Source organism: Podarcis erhardii (genome assembly GCF_964252035.2).
Source record: "Podarcis erhardii genome assembly, chromosome: 15".
Lineage (NCBI taxonomy): Eukaryota > Metazoa > Chordata > Lepidosauria > Squamata > Lacertidae > Podarcis > Podarcis erhardii.
The window spans coordinates 6,825,568-6,851,390 of NC_138505.1; the positions used below are offsets into that span (position 1 = coordinate 6,825,568).

Genomic DNA, 25,823 nt, shown 5'->3' on the forward strand with positions numbered 1-25,823 from the left:
ACCTGGCTGCTGAATTCCACACTAGCTGAAGTTTCCAAACTGTCTTCAGAGTTAGACCTAAGTATAGCGCATTGAACTCCCAGACCCTACAAGTGTCCCAATTTTCCAGGGACACCACCAGAATTATGAAAGCCTCCCTGGCTTCAGAGCTGATCCTGGAATGTCCCTATTTTCCACACCAGCACTGGAGAATGCCTGCTGTAAGCAGTATTACAGCACAGCTGGGGAATCAGATACATTCAGATTAAATATCAAAGGGTGTTTGAATGGAATCCACAGAAGCATCACATGCAAATCAGACATCAAAAGGGTTCCACCTATCAGAGCATATCACAATGGGGGGAAAACTGATGTGATTTAGAGGGAGAGGCAAAGATGGATCCCTTGATAAAGGCAGTTTTGCATTGAGTGCTTTGCAAGCAGCTGCTAATGACTTGCATTAGCAAAGCCTATTGCATCACTGGCTGCTCTACCTCAAAGAGGAATGTTAGCTTAAAAATGCCTTTGAAGGTATTTTGTCCAACTGCCCCACAAAATCCACACTTGGGTTGCAGCTTTGAAACTGCTATGTAGTGCAGTTGCCAATTCCTTGCTTCATTTGAGAGGGGGGAAATTCTCTCCACATGAATTGACCTGGACCTTGTCATTATCATCAAAGCACCTTCTTTGTGTGCCCCTCCAGAGGGTGGCAACATGAGAATGGGCGTTTTCCATGTTTGTTCCCCATTTGTGAAACACTCTCCCCAGGGAAGCTTGCCAGGCACTTTCATTACATTGTTGTTGTTGTTTAGTCATTTAGTCATGACCCCCTGGACCAGAGCAGGCCAGGCACTCCTATCTTCCACTGCCTCCCACAGTTTGGTCAAACTCATGCTGGTAGCTTTCATTACATTACAACAGGGCAAAACCATTCCTCTTCACCTAAGCCAGGGGTTAGCAAACTTTTTCAGCAGGGGGCGGGTCCACTGTCCCTCAGACCTACTGGGGGGCCAGACTATATTTTGGAAAAGAAAAAAAAAAAGAATGAATTCCTATGCCCCACAAATAACCTTTGGTGGCCTTTTAAATTCTCTCTCTCTCTCTCTCTCTCTCTCTCTCTCTCTCTCTGTGTGTGTGTGTGGTGGGAAATCATTGTTTTTGTTGTCACTGTTATGTATTTTCAGTAATTTTTTTCTAAAAAAATATATTTAAGGGTACTCTCATTTTGACTCAAGAAAATCACCATTTTATAGTTCAAATTGGGAAAAATAAATACAGTTAATGGACAAAAGTACAAAGTACAAAGATTCACAAAATGTTCAGGAGTATGCATCACCTTTCGTCCCCCCAGAAAAAAAGCAGTGTGTATTTTTCTGTTTTTATATTGTAAACCATCCTGTGATTCTTGGGTGAAGTGTGGTATAGAAATTTTAAAAATAATGAACAAATAAACAACTGATCCCCCCCCCCCCCGAGTGCAATTCGAGGCAAAACCATTAGCTTGTTGTTGAGGAGAGTTCTTTGATGGATTTTGGGGGAAGGTTTAAGATGAGTTTCTCTCTGGGTGCATTCAGAGGTGGGGACTGTTGTGTTAGTTTTCCTGATTTAAATGTTAGTGCTTCTATCTCATTTTCTAATGTTCCTTTCACACTACAGTACCTGTTGCATTACGGAACTGTGGTTTTGTGACTGATAATACCAGTGTGCCTGTCTGGTCCATACACTCAGCACACACTCAACATGGGAGGGTGATTTTTTGCCCAAATTTGCTGTGTGGCTACAGCATGTCATTATGTGCAGGACTAGGAGATGGGAGGCAAAGAATCCCTGCCTCTCATTGCAATGCTCCTGCCTGGACATATTTGATTTGGTTAATGTGGTTTCCCAGTAGTGATGTATGGAAGTGTATGGAAGTGAGAGCTGGACCATAAAGAAGGCTGATCGCCGAAGAATCAATGCTTTTGAATTATGGTGCTGGAGGAGACGCTTGAGAGTCCCATGGACTGCAAGAAGATCAAACCTATCCATTCTTAAGGAAATCAGCCCTGAGTGCTCACTGGAAGGAAGGACAGATCGTGAAGCTGAGGCTCCAATACTTTGGCCACCTCATGAGAAGAGAAGACTCCCTGGAAAAGACCCTGATGTTGGGAAAGATGGAGGGCACAAGGAGAAGGGGACGACAGAGGACGAGATGGTTGGATAGTCTTCTTGAAGCTACCAGCATGAGTTTGACCAAACTGCGGAAGGCAGTGGAAGACAGAAGTGCCTGGCGTGCTCTGGTCCATGGGGTCACGAAGAGTTGGACATGACTAAATGACTAAACAACAACAACATCACAATTTCACCTCAATCTTCCATCCGTATACCAAGAGGGTCACAAAGAGTTGGACACGACTAAACGACTAAACAACAAATGTGGTTTGAGTATGCACACACCCTCTAATTCATGGGTAGGCAAACTAAGTCCCAGGGGCCAGATCCGGCTCAATCTCCTTCTAACTCCGGACTGCGGACGGTCTGGGAATCAGCATGTTTTTACATGAGTAGAATGTGTCCTTTTATTTTAAATGCACCTCTGGGTTAACTGTGGGGCATAGGAATTCATTCATTTTTTCCCTTCAAAATATAATCTAGCCCCCCACAAGGTCTGAGGGACCGTGGACCAGCCCCCTGCTGAAAAAGTCTGCTGACCCCTGCTCTAATTTGTTATATTTGATAAATATAACCCATTCCCCATAATCTTCGTCTTGAGTCTTCCTTCTGGTGTGCTGGTGTCAAGCTTTGTGGAATTCTTTCCTTCATCCCTGGTGGAAGCAAGAAGCAGAGATATCAAAGCAGAAATCTTACTAATGAGTTTATTCAATCATCACAGCAGGAGACAAGGAATGAAGTTTGTCTCCATTAATGGCGTTGCTCCAACCGAGCTCCTCTCCCCTTCCTTTCCTAGTAACAGCACCTCCCTTTAGAGCAGCCCACAGGAGTTAATTGTCTCTGAGTCCTTTACTCTTGCACTCTCAACGACCACCGAGTTCTGGGAGTAGGGGATTCAGAAATACTCTCCAGTGATGACATGTCAGCTGGCTGATCTCTCAGTTTTCCTTATCTCTTCTTCCAACACCTCCCAGCTCTTCTGTTCACCTGTCTCTGAGCTGTGATCTTCCTCAAACCACTTCAGTAATTCAATACTGCTTCCCTCTTCTCTGGCAGCTTCAGGAGAAGGAGGTGCGATCTCCACCATTCCTTCTCCATCTTGTCCCCTTCCGTCCAGTCCCTGACAGCTGGCAACAAAGCATTTCTGTAAGGACATCAGGATCTTTGCCAAACCCACCTTCCCTGTAGCAATATGGGATGGCTAAAAACTCAGCTAGATGGCAAATGAAAACTTTGCACAGCAAGCAGCTCATCACCTTTCTGTGGTAGTGATTATGGGATATGGAAATGACAAACCATTATCTAATTAAATCCTATAGTGTTGCCTGGTTATACTATCTGACCACTGGCTGAAGTGTGCTATTGGTGTGGTTGAACCACTGGTATGATCAGCAATGGAATGCACATACATATGTCCCCGGATGATAATAATAATAATAATAATAATAATAATAATAATAATAATAATAATAATAATAATAATAATATATCTGTACCCCACCCATCTGACTGGCTTGCCCCGGCCACTCTGGGTGGCTTCCAACAAATATAAAAGCATAACAGAACATCAAATGTTACAAACTTCCCTATACAGAGCTGCCTTCAGATTTCTTCAAAACATTGTACAGTGGTACCTTGGGTTAAGAACTTAATTCGTTACGGAGGTCCGTTCTTAATCTGAAACTGTTCTTAACCTGAGGTACCACTTTAGGTAATGGGGCCTCCCGCTGCCGCCGTGCTGCCAGAGCATGAGTGCTGTTCTCATCCTGAAGCAAAGTTCTTAACCCGAGGTACTATTTCTGGGTTAGCAGAGTCTGTAACCTGAAGCGTCTGTAACCTAAAGCGTATGTAACCCGAGGTACCACTGTATAACAAAATAAGGCATTGTGGTGTTAGGTGCCACTGCCGAGAAGGCCCTCTCTGCCTGTTTCCCTGTAACTTCACTTCTTGCAGTGAAGGAATCACCAGAAGGCCCTCAGAGGTGGACCTCAGTGTGATCTGAACGATGAGATAGAGACACTCAGGGCTTTGCTTCCTCCCTCAAAACCCTTTTTGGTACCACAGTAGGATGCCTACAGGATCAATCAATGTAGGACTCAAATCAGAACAGTAATCATAGAATCATAGCCAACTAGTTAACTATTATTTCTGCTGACTGGCAGTGACTCCACAAGGCTTCAAATGGGTAGCCTTTCCATGCCCTACCTGGAGATGCTGGGGAAGGAACTTGGGACCTTCTACATGCAAAACAGGTGTTCTACCACTGAGCTACAATCTTTCTTCCTTTTTAGGACAAGGTACCCGGTCCTCATGGTTCTGAAAAGAGGACTGCCTAAATAGGGACACAGACAGCCAGTTCAGGCCAATGGCCCATCTAGCTGATAGTTGTTAGGAGGTCCCTGTTCTCCCTCACGTAGCTACAATTCCCAGAGTGCTTTAAGAATCAACCCATCTTCAGAGGGAATGTTGAGAATTGTAGATCTGGGAGACAAATGATGCTCTCCTCCTAACAACTCTCTGCACACTTAACAATCTACACAGTTCCCAGGAACAAGGGCACTGACTCATACGGGCTGAGGCAGTTTCAGCTCCCCAAATATATATATATATTTAGGGGGCCAGGCCACCTCAGTATTCAGAGGACATCACATGACATCATGCATGTGATGTCAGTATGTCACGTTGCCCCCTTGATCCTCTTGAGAAGCTGATGCTTCTGCCCTGGGGGAAGCTGTGACTGTGGTATCATACTGCTTTAAATGTAGGGTGCAGATGTGGACGCGGGTGGCACTGTGGTCTAAACCACTGAGCCTCTTGGGCTTGCCAATCAGAAGGCCAGTAGTTCGGATCCCTGCAATGGGGTGAGCTCCCGTTGCTCTGTCCTAGCTCCTGCCTACCTAGCAGTTCAAAAGCATGCCAGTGCAAGTAGATAAATAGGTACTGCTGTTGGAAAGTAAACGGTGTTTCCATGTTCTCTGGTTTCTGTCACGGTGTTCCATTGCACCAGAAGCGGTCTAGTCATGCTAGGCACATGACTCAGAAAGCTGTCTGTGGACAAACGCCAGCTCCCTCAGCCTGAAAGCAAGATTAGCACCGCGACCCCATAGTCACCTTTGACTGGACTGAACCATCCAGGGGTCCTTTACCTTTACCTTTACCATTGCAAATGTGGTCTATCATGTCCCTTAGTCTTCTCTAATTTGCTTCCCAATTCCCCCACAGATGCACAACCCCAGTTTAATCCTCTAGTTTCCCAAATATGTCCGTGCTCAGCATTTCTCCAGCAACATCCAAGGGCACCCAAAGAAGCACCTTAAGTCCATCTATGTGTCATTGCTGGGACCTTTATCCCTTAATGGAAAAAAGCAGCATGCATGACAAAAAAAATTTCTCCTTTCTCCTGTTGGGCAAATCAAATATCAGATGTAAGCAATAAATAATTGGAGTCATTTTGGGTGTGTTGACACACTAAGTGACATATCATTGGCAATTAATTGGCATAGCATAGAGGGAAGAAAGGATGCCTCATGCCCTCTGGGCTAACTGAGAAACAGTATAAAAGTTGCTGGAAGGCTTGGACTCAGCCATCAGTTCCTTCCATTGCTTCGACCCCTCTGCTCTGCCGTGTGTCTCTGGAGAACCCAGTAAGATAAATTTCATTCTCTCTCTCTCTCTCTCTCTCTCTCTCTCTCTCGCTCTCGCTCTCTCTGTGTGTGTCCTTCTCAGTTGGCTTTGTGCCATCGGAAGGAGCTCCTGTAACTCTTAAAATATATTTAGAGTTGATGGTGAAGGTTCATCTGAAGGAAAATTCAGAGCCAGGCTCATCTCTGGGGTCTGAAGGGCTCTTGGAGAAGACAGTCTCCTTTTCTTCATTGCTCACCTGAAAGATAACAGTGAATGGAGTATTGTAAAATATGTTGCTTAAGGGAAGTGCTATAGCAGAGCATGCAGGAGGTCAATTTCAATCCACGGTATCTTCAGGTAGCGTTGGAAATGTCCCTTTTCTGAAACCTTGGAGAGCCATTTCCAGTCAGTGATAGACCAATGATCTGATTTGATATAGGGCAGCTTGTGTCATGATCAAGCTAGAATGTGTGCAGAGGAGGGCAACCAAGATGATCAAGGGTCTGGAAACCAAGCTTTATGAGGAACGGTTAAAGGAACTGGGTATGTTTAGCCTGGAAAAGAGGAGACTGAGGGAGATGATAGCCATCTTGAAATATCTCAAGGGCTGTCACATGGAAGAGGGAACAAGCTTGTTTTCTCCTGCTCTGGAGGGTAGAACTTGAACCAATGGATTGAAGCTACAAGTAAGGAGAGTTCGACTAAACAGAAAGCTCAGGCAGAGTTTTCTGACAGTAGAAGTTGTTTGACACTGTAGGTTTCTAAGCAGAGCTTGGTTGGCCATCTGTCATGGATGCTCTAGCTGAGATGGCAGGTGGTTGGACCAGATGACCCTCAGGGTCCCTTCCAACTCTACAATTTTGTGATTCTGTGGTTAACATGCAGAAGGTTCCAGCACAACCTATATCAGAAATGGCTTGGATTGGTCCCTATCTGGACCCTGGAGAGCTACAGCCAGTCACTGTAGACAATTCTGAGCTATGTGAACCAATGCTGTATCTCTGCATGAGGCAGCTTGCTATGTTCCTATTTAAAACAGTCCTTTATTGAGAAACAGGAGGATTGGCCTCCTTATTTTGAGAGGAGCATCTGTAACCAGGGCTTTTTTCAGCTGGAACTCACCGGAACTCAATTTTGGCGTCTCTCAGGAGGGCGCCATTGCGCCATTATAAGAGAACAAGGGAGGCGTTCATTGTGAGTTCCGGCGCCTCTCTTTCTAGAAAAATAGCACTGACTGTAATTCAGTGGTAGAGTTTTATCCTTTCAAATGGATTGTTTTCTTCCTATAAACATAAAAGTGCAAAATGTTGCCACACTGCAGTTTGCTTGGGTGCCAGCAGGCGGCTACACCAATCACAGTGTGGCAAATGGCAGGAAGGCAAGCAGACGGGTGGGCAAGGGAAGTAGTATGGGCAGGTCCAGGCACACTGTTTAATGGAGGGGGGAGGCACATTACACAGTGGTTTAGCTAGTCACTATAAAAAAACAAAACCTCCCCCTTCATGAAAAGGTATGAGAGTTGGGTGAGCTGTGCGAGAGGGGGAGGGACTGAGGGGATGGGTGAGCTGTAGAGGGAAAGTGGTTTGGTCAGGTGTGGGGACACACACAGGAAGAACAAGGATATAGTTTTAGTTCCTCGCTTGTAGTTTTATAAATCATTTAATGTGTCACCACAAATAGAAGTTATTGATATTGCAGCTGTTGTATAAGGGATTATTATTATGACCAGAATGTAATTGAAATTAGTAAGATTTTGAAATTAGCAAGATTTTGGAATGCAGAAATAAAGAAAACCATCAAATCATCATTTCTAGCATGAAAAATGATATAATTCGGTATTTGAACAATTGGTATTAGTAATTTTATTATACCTCCGTTTTTGTCATAATAAGGCTATTATTGGATTGAAATGGAAAACTAATAAAAAATATTATCAAAGGTCTGGGAAAACAGCAGTTGGCAAAGGGCTAGGTGTGGTTGATGAGAAGATTGTGCAAGGAAGACAGCCCCTAGTATTGGATGTTATAATTAAGGTTGTTTTAATGTTATTGTATATTTTACTTATGGATTGATTTTAGAGCAGGCTTCGTCAGCCTCGGCCCTCCAGATGTTTTTGGCCTACAACTCCCATGATCCCTAGCTAGCAGGACCAGTGGTCAGGGATGATGGGAATTGTAGTCTCAAAAACATATGGAGGACTGAGGCTGAGGAAGCCTATTTTAGAGTTTTAAACCACTAGAAAGCCATTTGGTATATGTGACAGATTAATAATAATAATAATAATAATAATAATAATAATAATAATAATGATGCCTTCTAGAAACCTGAACCTCAAGATGTCTTCCTTTGGCTACAATAACTGCGCCTTTCAATGCCCACCATCAACCGTGACGATCCAGCCTCCACCCTTCGTGGTGACCATCCCAGGACCAGAGATGTACTGCCCCAATCAAGTTTTCGGCATTGAGCAATACAACCCATGTGCTGGCTACGGCATGCTAGGTGGGAGCAGATACCCAGCCCTTCTTCCTTCAGAGGCCTCCGAGTCTGGCTCTGTATACAACCTGCCAGGTCTCTCCAGCCGTCCTTTCAGCTCCTACAGTTACAGAAGGTATTAGAATGCTCCCAACTGGTTATGAGAAGAAGAGCCAGCAGGAAGATGAATGGCTAGATACCAACCCATGGTTACGGGCATAGATCCTGGAGATGCTGAGCACCCAACTTGTTGCAGTGAGCTATGGGTGCTCAGTAGCTCTGGGTGGGGGGTGGGAATCATGCCCAGTTGTCTTTTTGACCAAGTTCTTCCCCTGAGCTATATATCCCTTTCCACACCTCCTCCGTATCTGATTCAGTTCCCCTGTTTTCTGTCACAGTTGAATATGCTAAATTCTTCATTCCGTAACGTCAGGCAAATGAAATTAAGTGCTGCTCTAATGGTAGACAGGAGCTCTAATGGTTGACAAAAGGATGCAGTTCAGGTTCTTTTTGAGGAAGTCTAGTCATGGATTAGACTTCCTGACCAAGTCCTGACCCATCTCCATTTTGTCTTAGTTTTGATAGGCTCAATGTCTAACCCACCAAGATGAGCTCAGCCCAACATCCCTGAATGCATGATAAGAGATGTTGAGTTAGATCTAACCAAATCATGCTCAGAATAGACCCATTGGAATTAATAGACCAGTTGGTCAAACCCATTTATTTCTATGGGCCTACTCTGAGCAGGGTTAACAAAGGATGCAACCCTTTGCTTTTCTTCTGACTTCATGATACTGTGAAAATGGAGCCCCTGCCAAGAATCTGATGGCAGCATTTAGCTATGTGGTTTCCATGCATATGACTGTTAACCAGAAAGTTGTGGAAGTTTCAGTAACTGTGCTCACTTTTGGAATAAATCCCCACTGAAAACAGAAACCAAGACCAGTCAGGATTCACCATTCAATGACTTCGACATCAAGCTTGTGTGAAACAACTGTCACAGATCCAACACCAAGCACTGCCTTGGACACAAGACTTTGCAATGGAACTTGTCTAACTTAGGTAGATGAAACCACATAGATTTGAGGATCAGTCCTGTCTTACAAATTGATGGAATTTGGACTGGAATCTGAGTTTACCTAGTCTGGGCCAGAGCCAATGTACTGTCTTGAAGAGAACCTATAATGCTATCAGAAGTCCTCTGAAGTAGCTATTGAGCAATAGTTACCTACAGACTCTTGGTTCCTGGCAGGAGACTTTGTTATCAATAATGATGCTGAACCCTCTCTTTGGTTTTTCTTTTGTGTATATTGTATTTCATTGATCCTTCTCTATCCCATATGTCATTCTTACCGAACTGGTGTTTATCCCAAGCCTAAATATTATATTAAAATGTATGTTTGCATCATTCACATGGTCTTTGGCTTTTACTTTACAACATGTTGCAAATCTTATAGTCTGCATTGAGGGAAGGATGACATATTCTGGTTATTGAAAAGAGATATGTAATGGTTTTGAGCACAACACAAAGTTCTTAACAGGCATCATGGCCCATTGCTGGTCATGAACTGGACTCGGCTCTTGACTGTATCTCCTATCATCCTTGGTTATTAGCCATAGCAGATGTGGCCAAGGGGATTTGGAGTCCAATAATGGCTGCAGGCCGCAGCTACCAGTGTTGAATGGAGGTATGAAGCAACTGAGAAATATCTTGCCAAAGTATCAGCTATAAAAGTGCTGTGTGGATCCTGGGGCAAGAACTTTGCTGTCCAGTTTTTTTTACAAGCTGCAGGATACAGTAAGGAAGGAGCTGGTTGCGGCATGAGGATGGCAGTGATTTTCATTCTCTCCAGCAGCTAGAAGCAATAGCAATGTTGTACTTGGCACTGGGTCAAATGCATTTATGTTCTTCCCCATACTCTAATGTGCCCTAAGCAAAGTGTGCATTCCTGGTTAGCAGGATTAGCAAGTTTGAAGATTCATGGGTTTCATCACACTGTCTTCAAGCGGAAAGTGTTGGAAATGCATCTCAAGAAGATGGGACAGATATATTAAGATACTATTAAGAGGGGGTAGGGATGTGGGTGACGCTGTGGTCTAAACCACTGAGCCTTGGGCTTGCTGATCAGAAGGTCAGTGGTTCGAATCCCTGCGATGGGGTGAGCTCCCATTGCTTGGTCTCTGCTCCTGCCCACCTAGCAGTTCGAAAGCACCTCAAAGTGCAAGTAGATTAATAGGTACTGCTCCGGCGAGAAGGTAAACAGCATTTCCGTGCACTGTTCTGGTGCCGGTGTTCCATTGCACCAGAAGTGGCTTAGTCATGCTGGCCACATGACCCGGAAAAACTGTCTGCGGAGCAGACAAATGCCGGCTCCCTCGGCCTGTAAAACGAGATGAGCGCCGCAACCTCAGAGTCGTTCGCGACTGGACTTAATTGTCAGGGGTCCCTTTACCTTTACCTTTAAGAGGGGGTTGGACCAGATGCAGGGCTGTCTTTACCCAGGGGTGCAAGGGGTGCAGGGCACCCGGGCACCAAATTCTGGGGGGCGCCAAATGTATACTTACTGTATACTGGTCCCTCTCGATCAGCGACAGTGAAAAGCAATGGAGCAGAAGTCCCCCCCCCCCTCCATCGCTCTGTTACTCTGCAGCATCAAATATTCCCGACGAGTCAGGAAACAAAAGCAGTTTTTTTCCCTTCTGTGTCATTTTTACAGTTGAGTGATTTTCCCCCTAAAGAAAGGTCAACAACTTTGGCTTCCCCCTCCTCCCCCAAAAAGCTCAATATAAGTTAATTTGGGGGTGCTGGGCAGATCTTTGCACCCTGGCGGCGCATATGCTAAAGATGGCCCTGACTAGATGACTCTTGGCATACCTTCCATCTCTACAGTTCTATGATTCTATCAAGAAGAGCTTTGTTGGATCAGGCCAAAGGCCATCTAGAGCAGTATTCTGTTCTCACAGTGGCCAACCAGCTGCTTGTGGGAAACCCAGGAGCAGAATCTAAATGCAATAGAAGAAGAGTTTGGATTTGATATCCCGCTTTATCACTACCCTAGGGAGTCTCAAGGCGGCTAACATTCTCCTTTCCCTTCCTCCCTCACAACAAACACTCTGTGAGGTGAGTGGGGCTGAGAGACTTCAAAGAAGTATGACTGGCCCAAGGTCACCCAGCAGCTGCATGTGGAGGAGTGGGGAATCGAACCCGGTTCACCAGATTACGATACTACCGCTCTTAACCACTACACCACACTGGCTCTCTCCCCCTCTTCCGTTTGCAGAGAAACCATCTTGGGCTGAAGACTGGGGGACAGCAGCGCAGTATGTGGTGTGGCCCGTGATGTCGGGCTGCATCATTGGGAGGAGGCCTTGCAGAGGCACAGCTTCAATAGCTGCAGCTCCTCCTCTCTTGCGCTCAGGAGGACCCTGCCTTTGAGGCTGCACCACACTTGGCTCAGCAGTTCGGTCCCCTCCACCCCCTCAATATTGGCAGGAAAGGAGGGTGAGCCCCCTGCTAAGGAATATCGAGGCAGCTGTTGATACCTTTTTCCCCTAGAGCTGACACGCCTACCCCCTTGTGATTCCCAGAGAATGGTATTCAGAGACAGTCTCCCTCCAACAGGGAAGTGTCAGGAGTGCCTTGCAGGAGCCAGGCCCTGGGACCAATAGGACTTTGCAGGACTGGGGGCTTCCTAAGTTTGTTCTGGGAAGGAAAGGCACAGCCGTACAGGTGAGGCCACTTGGTAACTCACTGCACCTGGTGGCAAGAGCCAGGAAGAGATATAAGGTCAGCGTTTCCCTTCAGCTCTTTGCCACAGCAACATGTTTTCTGCCTTGCTGCGTTTGGCTCCTTGCTTCTCGACCCTCGGACCCTTGACTTCGTGACTCCCTGCTTCCTGACCCTCAGACCCCTGGCTTCTGGACTTTCATTCCTGCTCCCACCCCACCATCTTGCCCTCGGTCCTGACGTCCTCAGCTAGGACTTCGATCGCCTGTAGACCAGACCGTAACAGGAAGGGAAATTATATCCACCATGGTTAGCAGCAATTGATACTAACTTGTTCCCCCAATAAACATTTTTTTAATAAAAACTTTTAACCAATCCATTCTGTAAACAGGAACTTTTTTTGGGATGTGGGTGTTGTGGGTGTGTGGAATTAAGTATATATATATATTATGAAATTCTTTCATCCTCCCTTGGAGCAGACCTTCCAGCAATCCCTCGCCCAATAATTCCACTGTTGCTGCAAACTGCTGTCCCTCGTGCTGATTATAGCTCTTAGAAAATAAAAATGCAGACAAACAACAACAGGAAGAAATCATTTTGAAATGGCCCAAGATGCACAGCACAGTTGCCGAAGTACAGAGCCCATGCGGCACGATATGTGAGAACTCAAATATCCATTACTGCAGGATAGAACACATTATAGCACCATATGCATCACATATAGGGCTGTTCACCAGATCCAGCTGAATCCCAGACATTGAACTGAATTGTTAATGTGGGAATCATCCAGACGGAGAGAGGCAGCCCCATATCGCAGCTGTAGGGGCTCCTGAGGAGACCTCTCACCAGAGGCTCCCTCAAAGCTATCTTCAGCACTGGCATCATGAGACCCACCCCCGTCTACTCCTCAAGTTCTAGATCCCCCAAGAACACAATGCATGGCACCAAGGGTGCATTAAGACATGCAGAATATTGCATTAGTTTTCCTGATAAAACGCTTCTGTCCCATCTTCTACTGTTTCTTTCACATTGCAGTACATGTTACTGAATGATGGCTTTTTGATCAATATATCGGCACGCTGTGCCAAATTTTGTTCACACGAGTGACCATATTGTGAAGAAGAAAAAAGTCACTGGACAATACTGTGAAGAGTCAGACCCAAATGTGTGGGGTCCAGATGCTCACACAACCAACCAGTTGCGTAGCATGTGGGGGACCACAAGGGTGGTTGCCCTGGGCACAACATTTTTAGGGGTACAAAATTTCAACACCCGGCGCTGCCTCAATACAGCTGTTCACTACCATCGCTGGGCTCCATTGTAAATGGCTTCTGCATGAGAACCAGGAAGTGACCTCTCCAGACAATGGAACGACTCTTCTTTTCTTATCTCTACGGCTATGATCTCCTGGGTGACACAGATGCCATTAGGCAGTTGAATGTGCATGTGTACTCCAGGGGGTGAAATGGAAAATGAAAATTTATGAAGAGGTGAAAGAATTTGTTTATGATTGGTTGCATTACTATCAGATTAATGAAATGTTTAAAAAAGATTGTAAAATGTGTGGATATGAAGGAAAAGAATCAAAATTTCAAATAGAGGTACTGAATAATGAGTATAAAAATTGTCTAAAATGTATAAAATGTTGCTGGAATGGCATACAAAAGATGAAGAGGTAAAATCGGTAATGATACATTGGGCCAGAGATTTCGATTATAAAATACAATACGATGACTGGATGAAATTATGGAATGAGAGGTTAAAATTTACGGCGTGTACTGTGTTGAAGGAAAATGTAATGAAAATGGTTTATAAATGTTACATAACGCCAGTTAAATTGGCTAAAATGTATAAAACATGTAACAAGTGTTGGAAATGTAAAGAAAAAGAAGGAACTTTCTATCATATGTGGTGGGAGTGCAAAAGGGTGAAAGGCTTCTGGGAAATGATATATAATGAACTGAAAAAGATGTTGAGATATACATTTGTTAAAAAACCAGAGGCCTTCCTATTAGGATTGGTAGGTAATTAGCAAGAAAGATTGTAAACTTTTCCAATACGCAGTAACAGCAGCAAGAATACTTCTGGCGCAAAGATGGAAGCAGGAAGAAATTCCAACAGTGGAAGAATAGAGAATGAAACTGACTGAATACGCAGAATTGGATAAACTGACTGGGAAGATTTGATATCAGAAAGACCAAAAGTTTATTGAAGACTGGGGGAGATTTACAGAATATCTGAAAAGCATATGTGATGTACAGACAACGCTTGTTGGTTTTGAAGAGACTCTGTGAAAAATTAAGAAATATTGTAAAAAAGAAAGTAGGAGAATGGAAGAGGAAGGGTTAAAGGCAATAATAAGTTTAGAAATGCATTAACAATAGAAATTTTAACGAAAGATTGGCAGAGAAACTGAGGGAAGTCAAAAATTGATGAATGAGTGATTAAATATGAGCTGATTGTATAAAAATGTTTGGAAAATGAATAAAAATTATTATATATAAAAAAAGAATGTGCATGTGTACTCCATCCGTTTCCCACCCACCCACCCCTCTGTGTGGCCCTGGGCACTGGCAAACCACGCTATGCCACTGCAACCAACATACCTTTAGGAAATTCACACACATTTGGGTGCAAGTCACCTTTGTGTACATTTTTCATGGGTGGTAAGCCTATTCACGGAGAACCAGGCTGTCAATGGCTACCAGTCATGACAGCTATGTTCATCCTTCATGGTTGAAGGCAGTATCTAAGGTCAGAGACAGATCACTGACTTAAACGCACCCTGGAGTTTGGAGACTGAAGGTTGCTGGTCTGTTTCCAGGCTCATTCCATTACAAAATTATACACATTGGGCAGGAGTCTAAACATCATTCTGCGGGGGATGAGCTAACAGCAGCAAAGAAGATGAAAACATTAATTTAGAGCAATTTGAGTTGTGCTCAGAGCCCTCCTTTGGATGGTGTGTTATTATTCAAGGCTGTATATATGTGTCTGTCATTCCTAAGTCAGCAAGCAATTTGGCTGGAACAGATGTAACCCGCTTCTCTTCAATCACTAGGTAAGACCCTAAATTGTTTTTCTTTCTTGCCTGCACTTTAGAGCTGGTCAAGGATGAACATTGACTAAATGGCCTTGTTCTCCCTCCACTGTCAGAGGCAATGTGTCTCTGAATATCAGCTGGCAGGAATCACAAGTGGAGAGAGCGCTGTTGTACTCTGGTCCTGCTTGTCAGCTTCCCACAAGCATCCACTTGACCTCTATGAAAACAGGATACTGGACTGGATGGGCTTTTGGTCTGATCCAACAGGACTCTGTTTAGTTATTGCAGACCCTCCAAGGGTCCCTATTTTCCAGGGACAGTCCTGGATTTACAGAAGCTGTCTCAGTTTCTGATTTGTTCCTGGGATGCCTCACTTTTCCTTAAAGGTAAAGGGATCCCTGACCATTAGGTCCAGTCGCGGACGACTCTGGGGTTGCGGCACTCATCTCGCTTTACTGGCCAAGGGAGCTGGCGTACAGCTTCTGGGTCATGTGGCCAGCATGACCAAGCCGCTTCTGGCAAACCAGAGCAGCGTACAGAAACACCATTTAGCTTCCCACCGGAGTGGTACCTATTTATCTACTTGCACTGGGATGCTTTCGAACTGCTAGGTTGGCAGAAGCTGGGACCAAGCAATGGGAGCTCACCCCATTGCGGGGATTCAAACTGCTGACCTTCTGATTGGCAAGCCCTAGGCTCTGTGGTTTAACCCACAACACCACCTGCTTTTCCTTAGGACGTCCCTATTTTCATTGAAATTTTCAATGAAAGCGGGAGGGTTTGACAAGACATCCTTACTTCCACCAGAGAAATGTTGGATGTTATGGAGTTATGTGGAGTTATGTGACCCCCCCACCAAGCCATCTGAAGGCTGCCCTGCATAGGAAAGTTTTTTTTAATGTGTGTGTGTGTGGGGGGGGGAGAGAGAGAGAGAGAGAGAGAGAGAGAGAGAGAGAGAGCGAGCGCTACCCAGAGTGGCTGGGGCAATCCATTTAGATGGGTGGTGTATAAATAATAAATAATTGTGCAGTGGTAAACCCCAGACAGAAATAGCATGAAAGAGCAGAAAGGAATAAAGAACAGCATTGGTGATTTATAGCATTTCAGCTTGGTGAACAGCTTATATTGCACAGATGACTGAGAACCTGCATAATGTGTGAGGGCAATTTGCCCATTGTTTGTGTTTCAAAACATATGAAGAGCCTGTGGAGGCAAAGCTTAGCCATTATGTCCAGTAGCCACTGATATCCTTCTCTTGCCTCCATCAGTTTGTCTAATCCTCTTTTGAAGCCTTCCAAGTTGGAGCCAACTCTTGCCTCCTGCGGGAGCAAATTCCAAAGTTTAACCAGTGCCAAGGTTGCAGGTCTGATCACCGTATGGGACAACCTCATAGTCCTGTATTGCGGGGGGTTGGACTTGATGATCCTTGGGGTCCCTTCCAACTCTTCAGTTGCGTGGCAAGTCCCCTCCCCCCTTGAGAAATGAAGACACAGGTCACATTATTTAAGGTTAATGGGCATAAAAGGCTACAACTTTATTGATTACAGGAATTGAGAGGTATCGGCCTTAGGCATTGGCTCCTATCGACTACCCAGCTTCAGCCCAATTGCATGAAGACCGGGAAGGGTTAACCACCAGCCGGGGGAGTCCTGCTGAAGTACGCCAACTAGGATCCCTTGGGTGTCACCGCTTGGGGGCGTGCCTTAGGCCCACACCTCCATAGGCTTCGGACAGGGCAACGCCCCCCAGAGTCCTTTACCGGACTACCCTTCACTTAGGGGGAAAGTGATGGTGCTTCCTTCCCCCCTTCATTTGCATAGCAATTACCCCTGCCAATGCCTAACCGCCAATACCGGGAAAGTTGTGACGTTTGCTACGAGGTAGGCGAAAAAAACCAAATGGTTGGAAATTTGCCAAGTGGAAAAATTCCTACCAGGCCCCTTGCGGCGACCAACCGGACTCCATAGCAAGGTCAGGGCTAAAAAAAACTAAGGGAGGGTGGGATGGGAAACCGCAGCAGCTGGAACGGGGAAGAGAGGAAAGTTCCCAGGCACGCCAGCCTTAAATGTGCAAGGCCATGCCTCCCCGGCCCACCGATTGGCTGGCCGGGACGGTGACGCGCCTAAGGATTCCTCTGCTCTCGCGGAGGCTGAGAGCGAGCCCCCGCGTGCGTGGGGAGGGGGTGGGCCTGCAACCCCACCTCCTCTCAAGTTCGGAAGTGGCTTTCTATGATTCTATGGGAATCAAAGAAGCCAGATCTGTCCCAAACCTTCCAGTGTTCAACTTCATCAGATGTCCCTGAATCAGAGAGTGAGAGATGTGTCTTTTCTCTATCCATGCCATGCATAATATTACAAACTTCTATCATGTCACCTCTATTGTGTTCTATTTTTTCTTCATCTTAAACAACCTTTTCTTTTTAAAAAATACTTTAAAAGAAAAACACTATAGAAATGATATAATCTAATTCTCTGCATTTTTGTTGTGGCTGTCATTGTAGATTTTTCTGGTTATTCCACCAACATGGCTCGCTACAGACTCAGTGTCACGCATTCCTCCCGGCTTCGCAACTCAGATGTCATGTTAACACCGCCATTCATCCATGTGGTTGTTCCGGTAATTCCGAATGCTTCCAAAGAGGTAGCCACCGCTAAACATCAACCCTGCTATGGTTCCCTGTGTGACATAAGTTCTTGGCCACGCAGGGCTGTTCATTCCTCCTTACCGACTTCTGAGTCTTTTAAGGGAAGAAAAGCCACTCATGGAAAATCTTACACTCTTCGAAGGAAGCCACCTCTCCTCTCATACAGGTATACAAGAGTCTAACTGGGCAGGAACATCCAGTGAAAACAAGCTATAAAGGACAATCTTTCTAAAGTCTTCTTTCCCACTCCCCACCAGAAATGCTAACCATGCAAAATTCAAATTGAAAGTGTGCTATTTAAAATAATCTGGCCTGGCCTTATACCGAGGTCCATCAAGCTTGGTTTTGTTTATGTTTATCACCTGCGGCTCTCCAGGGGTTTTCAAACAGGGTACAAATCTCAGCCTTACCTGGAGATACCAGAGACTGAACACAGAACCTTCTGCAAGCTACAAAGATGTTCTACCACTGAGCCATAGTCCTCACTGGGAACCACAAGGTTAGTGGGACAAGAAGAAGAATATATGTACAGAGGTGTAGCCACAGAGAAACCTATCCACCACCATCCCATGGATATTCCAGACTCCTTGTTTGGATTTTAAAGTTTCTGGGCTTTTTACTCATGTGAAGATATACAATGAAGCACGCAAGAATGATGGATTGCTTCAAGTTGTCTTTTGTGGCCCTTGTGCTGAATGTTAGATGGGAAGGTGCTTAGGATAGAGACCCCACCTTCTTGTCCTTTGAAAAAGGCTGTGCACATCCCTAGCAGAAGTAAATAAATGCACCAGCTGATTCAAAATAAATGAGAATAATAAAGAAACAGGCTTGCTTCTGCCTCCTTCTGTTCTGTCCTGTGAATGACAAGTACTGGGATAAGTGACATGCCCTTGTTTCGTTTCAATTTGAGGGAGTGGAGTTATGCTATTGGTGTTTGATACAATGCAATAGCTTGAAACACATTATGGTAACTGCAGGATCCTACAGATGTTCCCTCAGAAGCAAATCTTTTTGTGTTCTGTTGGGTTTTCTCCCAAGTTAAGTGGTCACAGGATGGGAAAAAAGGGCCCAAGTGGAATCTATGGTGCATTCTGCTAAAGTCTTCCCTGGTTAAAAGGCTTAGGGAAGACACTCGGACTAAGCAACAGTGGACAAAGTGGGGCAAGTTCATGGAGAATAAGGCTATCTATGGTTACTAGCCAAGATGACCTTCCTCTGCCTCCACGGTTAGCGGTAGTAATGCTTCTGAGTACCAGTTTTTGGAAACCAGTTTTTGGAGGAGAGAGTGCTCTCGTGCTCAGGTGCTCCTTGAGGGTTCACCACAAGCATCTGGCTGACCACTGTGAGAACAGCATGCTGGACTTGATGGACCATTGGCCCAATCTATCAGGCCCTTCTTATGGTATTACACTTAAGAATAGGGGGGATGGGAAGCCATCCCAACTCAATACAGTGGTACCTTGGGTTACAGACGCTTTCAGGTTATAGACTCTGCTAACCCAGAAATAGTACCTCGGGTTAAGAACTTTGCTTCAGGATGAGAACAGAAATTGTGTGGCGGTGGCATGGTGGCAGCAGGAGGCCCCATTAGCTAAAGGGGTACCTCAGGTTAAGAACAGTTTCAGGTTAAGAACGGACCTCCAGAATGAATTAAGTTCTTAACCCGAGGTACCACTGTTTGTAGGGTCCTCCTCCTCTCAGACAAAGACATTTGCACCAGCTACCCCCAAGGCTGTTGAGAAGCCATCTGCCTGATTGTACCTCAGCCTTCAGCTGATGGGAGCTGTAGTCTAACAACATTTGGAAGGCACCAGCTTGAGGGTGGCTATCATATCTTACGTCACTACACTGCCAGGCAAGTTGCCATGTAACCAATTCCAAAAACCTTTTTTTGTGTTACTGCTAATTAGCAGGAAGTTGGGTTTTTGCCTTACATAAATCTGTCTGCCGTAGAAAAATCTTGCGGTTCATCTGCAAAAAACGATGGAGCAAGTAACACACAAGGCAGATTTTGAGACGGATGAGCCTTTTGGCTCCATAGCATCCCTCAGACTCTTAGAAGCTCTGATCCATAACATCAAGTTCTTAGTAGGTAGGCATCATTGCCTCCTGGTGGCCATAAACTGCAATAACTTCTAATATCCTCCAAATTCTGATGCTTTGTTTTATAGCACAATTTTAAGTATCCACCCCCCAAAACCTTGGAGAATGTAGGGTTGTAGGCAATGCTAGTCCTACTCAGAGTAGACTGGTTGGAATTAATGGGCATGATTGACTCATTAATTTCAGTGGGTCTGCTTTGAGTAGAACCTGGTGGGATACAACCCTTAGTCTTCCCTCGACAGTGAAGATGCTCTAACCCTCTTCACTGTTTTAACTCAGTTCTAGAAATCATCTAAGCAGTGGTCTGTATGCTTTAGCCTTCCTGGGTGTCTTTGCTTCACTTAAAACTGGGAAAAGCAAAACATTGCAGTCCCTCCATTTGTGCTTTTTCAGACTAGGAAGTGTGGGAAGGCAGGGACGGTGGTTGAGGGCTTCGGAAATGCTTCCTGGAAAATTCACAAACACACACACACACACACACACACACACACTGTATGCGTGACGCTTTGTTTACAGGTCCCACTTGTGTTTATAATAAACATACAAGTGCTGAGGAGTACTCTCATCTTCCACAAGGTAGCAGCACATTTCCACTTTTTAAAGCTTTGCTACAGGAGCGGGACCTTCTCCTTGTTGCTAGTATACTACAATCCCCATCGACCACAGCGTGCATGGCCAATGGCTGGGGATGATTGGAATTGTAGTTTAGCAATATCCGGAGCAGGGATCAGCAACCTTTTTCAGCTGTGGGCCGGTCCACCGTCCCTCAGACCATGTAGGGGGCCGGACTATATTTTGAAGGGGGGGGGGAATGAACAAATTCCTATGCCCCACAAATAACCCAGAGATGCATTTTAAATAAAAGGACACATTTTAATAAAGGACACATTAAATAAAAGGACACGCTGATTCCCGGACCGTCTGCGGGCTGGATTGAGAAGGTGATTGGGCCTCATCCGGTCCCCAGGCCTTAGGTTGCCTACCCCTTATCTGGAGGGTCAAGTTTATTCACACCTGCTTTTTTTATTTTATTCCCTCACCCATATTTTATTAAAGGTTTTTCCTAATACAATGAAATAAAAGGAGCTAATCTACATAAAAACAAAACAAAAACAGAAAGAAAGAAAGAAAGAAAGAAAGAAAGAAAGAAAGAAAGAAAGAAAGAACATACAGAGTCCTCTCTCAAAGATAGCCCTTAACCCTTGTCACACACAGAAACATAGCAGTCAACTTTTCCCTTTTCTTGTGAGGAATCCTATTCGGAATAAGGAAATTTCCCTTTTAAAAAGGGAAAAGTTGACAGCTATGCACAGAAAGACGTAGACCCTCCCAGCTCTCACCTAGGACCTTCCTTTTCTTCTTTCAGTCTCTCACCCTGGGACCTTGCCTTCCCTGCCTCTCACTCAGGGTCTTCCAACCAACCACTCACCATCTTGCTTTAACAGAAACTCCGATTAGATTTTTGGTGTCTCCCCAATTTTGGGATTTTTTGGGTAAAAAATGATATAATTGACAGTGAATTTGTTATTACCATCAATACTACGACTACTACAAATGCAGGCAGTGACCGTTTTAGGTGCATCTGATATGTGCACAACTACACACACACACACACACACACACACACACACACACACATCAGACTAAACCTGAAAGTGACCCCAAAACATCACAAAAAGGGACAGAATGGGGCAGGGCCAAAATGGGGTGCTTGCAGGCTTCTTCAATGGGTATTTTGATTACGCGGGATTTCACAAACACGCAATGATCCAGAACGCAACCCTCACACAATCAGGGAGTTGCCTGTATACTATTTAGTGTTATATATACTCTGGCTCTTTAGAGCCTATCAACTTCCTTCCCTCCCACCTCACGGCTTTCAAAATTAACCTTTATATCATTGCATTTTGTACGTTTCCCAATTCTAATTGCACTCATTACAAAATGGCTCAAAATTTAAATGAAAATAGAAAAACAGAAAATTTCTCGTTACAAGTCTTCAGACAACCCTGCTAGTGATGTTAATTGCTTACAATCTTTCAACTATCGTATAAATTTACTCCAGTCCTTTTGGAATATTTGATCTTGCTGGTTTTGGATTTTTCCCTGTCAGCTTCGCCAGTTCTGCAAAGTCCATCATCTTCATCTGCCACTCTTCTTTCATTGGTACTTCTCGTTGCTTCCATTTTGGGGCTAAAGGAATTCTTGCTGCAGTTGTTGCATACATAAACAGTCTTTTATCTTCCCACTATTAGGTTATTTATGGCAGGGTCTGAGACAGTATGAGAATATCTGAAGGACTGGCTGATTTGGTTGATTAGATATTTGGGGACACAAGAAGCTGCCTTAAACTGAGTGAGACCTTGGGTCCATCTAGATCACCATAGTCTACACTGGCTACATCAGGAGTGACATCTGAAATTTTAAAAAGCGCCAGAATATTACATGTCAGTCAAGTCAAATGCCTAATATGTGAGGTTGTATGGAAAATGTACTATTGGCTGTATAAGTAATAAAATGATGCTAAGCTATATTTACAAAAAAGTAGGCTGAAAATTATAGTCCTTGTCTAGATTTTAAATGATGTGCTAATTTCACCATAATTACAATTTTACATTGTGAGTGAGGCCACCTCTCTAAGGGATGGAGAACCCCATGACATTCCAAATGATAGGAATGGCCTGGGGTGGATTTACACACAGAACACCCCCCCCCGCTATAAATAAGTCAGAAATTAAATAGTTATCACAAAAGAAAGGAGGGGAATCTATGTAAAAATCGCATAGAAAATTTGTTTGCTCTCTGGTGCCATCTGGCATTGCATGTTTATAATGCATTCAATGTGTTGCTTTTGACTAACGTAGCTGAGTCCCTGGATGCTATGCTATGGTTGTGAGGACTACAATACTGATATCATGGTGTGGTTTCCTCTTTCTTTCTGCTGAAACTTTCAAGCCTTACACACACACACCTGAACCCAGGAAATAATTAAATCATCTTGGGATGTACGAGTAAGGAAACTGAAATGCCAGGTTGCGCAATTGACATAAACCCATGTATCGGAAGGCCAATTAGGAAAGAAAAACAAATAAGTCACAGCCCGAAGCCTGTAATACTGATTTAATCATCTGGATGACTGCGTTTGATTTGACAGATTTGGACAAGGCTCAGTGAGGTTCTGTATGGTTTTGTAATTCTAGATAAACCTTTTAAAACAGGTTAATTTTAAGTATAGCGAATTATTGCGAAGATGATACTGTATCCTTAACAGGTGAACATCAGACAATCCTTACTAGGTTAGGTGAAAGGGGTCCCATCTTGTACAGCAGGGGAAGGCAACCTAAGGCCCATGGGCCAGATGCGGCCAAATTGCCTTCTAAGTCCGGCCATCAGACGGTCCAGGAATCAGCGTGTTTTTACATGAGTAGAATGTGTGCTTTTATTTAAAATGCATCACTGGGTTATTTGTGGGGCATAGGAATTTGTTCATATTTTTTTTCAAAATATAATCCGGCCCCCCACAAGGTCTGAGGGACAATGGACCAGTCCACAGCTGAAAAAGGTTGCTGACCCCTTCTTGTACAGCATTGTCTTCTCACAGTGGCCTTTGGAAAGTCTGCGAGCAGAACCTGAGCACAGCAGTAGTTCTCTGCAGTTGTGAGTCCCAGTAGCTGGTATTCCCAGGAAACTTTCTTGAACGATAGCAGTGAACTATAGCCATCATGGGACACGGGTGGTGCTGTGGGTTAAATCACAGAGCCTAGGACTTGCCGATCAGAAGGTCGGCGGTTCGAATCCCTGCGACGGGGTGAGCTCTGTTGCTCGGTCCCTGCTCCTGCCAACCTAGCAGTTCAAAAGCAAGTCAAAGTGCAAGTAGATAAATCGGTACCGCTCTGGCAGGAAGGTAAATGGCGTTTCCGTGCGCTGCTCTGGTTCGCCAGAAGCGGCTTGAGTCCTGCTGGCCACATGACCCGGAAGCTGTACGCTGGCTCCCTCGGCCAATTAAGTGAGATGAGCGTTGCAACCCCAGAGTCGGTCACAACTGGACCTAATGGTCAGGGGTCCCTTTACCTTTATAGCCATCATGGCTAGCACCCTTCTTTACAGGGAATTCCTGGAGCTATAGCTCTCCAAGGGTAGTAGGGGCCTCTTACCAATTCTTAGCACCTTTATCAAACAACAGCTCCTAGAATTCTTTGGGGAAATCCATGATTTTCTGAGGGATCCGGGTGGCGCTGTGGGTTAAACCACAGAGCCTGGGACTTGCCGATCAGAAGGTCGGCGGTTCGAATCCCCGCGACGGGATGAGCTCCCGTTGCTCGGTCCCTGCTCCTGCCAACCTAGCAGTTTTAAAGCATGTCAAAGTGCAAGTAGATAAATAGGTACCACTCTGGCGAGAAGGTAAACAGCGTTTCCGTGCACTGCTCTGGTTCTCCAGAAGCGGCTTAGTCATGCTGGCCGCATGACCTGGAAGCTGTACGCCAGTTCCCTCGGCTAATAAAGTGAGATGAGTGTCGTAACCCCAGAGTCGGCCATGACTGGACCTAATGGCAGGAGTCCCTTTACCTTTACCTTATGATTGTCTGAAGGGGATATTAGTGCTTTCAATGTATGGTGTGAATATGGCTACTCTCTCTCTCTTACACACCCTCCAACACTTCTCTGATTAAAATAAGGACATCCTATTCCCTAATAATAACAGCAATAATAAATTTTATTATTTATACCCCACTCATCTGAACAAATTGCCCCAGCCACTCTGGGGGGCTTCCAACACATATAAAAGCATAATAAAACATTTAAAAAACTTCTCTAAACAGGGCTATCTTTAGATGTTTTCTAAAGGTTTTAAAGTTGGATCGGGGGTTGCATATCTCCATACCCTCCAACATTTCTCTGATGAGACTAGGGACCTCCTAAGGAAAAGTGGGGCATTCTGGGATCAAGTCAGAAACTGGGACAGCTTATGTAAATCCAGGAGTGTGCCTGGAAAATAAGAACATTTTTTTTGGGGGGGGGATGTCTGCATTTATTCATAGTGTGGAATGAGCAGCCAAGCAACATGAGGCTAAAATTACGACAGTTTCTTAAAATATTCAATGGACTCAATTTTTCTGGGGTGAGATGGACTGGAGGGGGGAGAGAGAGAGAGCGTTCATCTCTGCCACTCTTCTTTGCTTCTTCAAAACAAGCCTTGTAGTATTAGCCTTGAGTAATTGTCATAACTACTGCTTGCCCTTTTTTCTGCAAGGCATGCAAAGCAGGATATAATTACACCCTCGAGGCAGGGAGAGGTACTGGTTGGATTCCCAGCAAAGGGAAAGAAGGATCTTTGAAGTGCTTTCGCAAGATCCCTGTAATGGTTTGTTCCTTGTCATGGGATATGAATGCCTGTCAACAGCAGCTTATCAAGTCATGTTCAGATGCCTGCCCCGGCTTTGTCAGATGACAGCATTTTTAAAAGAGAGAGAGACAGAGAGAGGGAGGGGGGGGTGAATGAATCATCGCTGTGCTTAATGCCTATCTGCCAAACAGCAAATGATCTGGAATATCGAGAGCGGAGCACCTGTGATAATGAGGTTTTGCGAGATACCTGGCTTGAGGTATTCCCTCCTCAGAGGGTTGGGCCATAGATACTTTGCAGCAACTTTTGTTCACTGGCCTGTTTGTGACATCTCTTTTCCTCCCTCCTAGCATCCCAGGGAATAAGGAGTTGCTCTGTGACTTATAAGCTTTGAGAAAGGAACAAATAATAGCTACTGAGTAATTAAGGCGACATAGGCAATCGGTGGACCTCCTTATGCTGGCCAGGCCCATAAGATTGGATCCTCTTTGTTTGTTTTAAATTTCACATATATTTATGATTTGTTTTCCCCCAAGAGCTCAACGTGGCATACATGCCTCTCCTCCTCCTCCTCCTTTAACCCCCCACAGCAACCCTGTTGATAGAGAAGAGATGAGCTGTTGATGGTGGTGAGGAAGGTATAACCATTGACTTACACGGAGTCAGGAGGAGATGAGACAAATTTGTGGATAAGGACAGGTCTGCCACATGGACATGGTAACTTAAATCTCCA

At 44.8% G+C, this 25,823-nt stretch overlaps 2 long non-coding RNA genes across 2 annotated transcripts; both read left to right on the forward strand.

Annotated features, from left to right (window-relative positions):
- The first annotated feature begins 5,600 nt into the window (after nucleotides 1-5,600).
- Nucleotides 5,601-9,637, forward strand: LOC309330109. Its single transcript, XR_014151268.1, has 2 exons — nucleotides 5,601-5,774; nucleotides 8,075-9,637. It is a non-coding gene; the product is annotated as an uncharacterized lncRNA (long non-coding RNA).
- A 4,863-nt stretch (nucleotides 9,638-14,500) lies between these two features.
- Nucleotides 14,501-18,472, forward strand: LOC309330186. Its single transcript, XR_014151355.1, has 2 exons — nucleotides 14,501-15,017; nucleotides 17,500-18,472. It is a non-coding gene; the product is annotated as an uncharacterized lncRNA (long non-coding RNA).
- The last annotated feature ends 7,351 nt before the right edge of the window (nucleotides 18,473-25,823 follow it).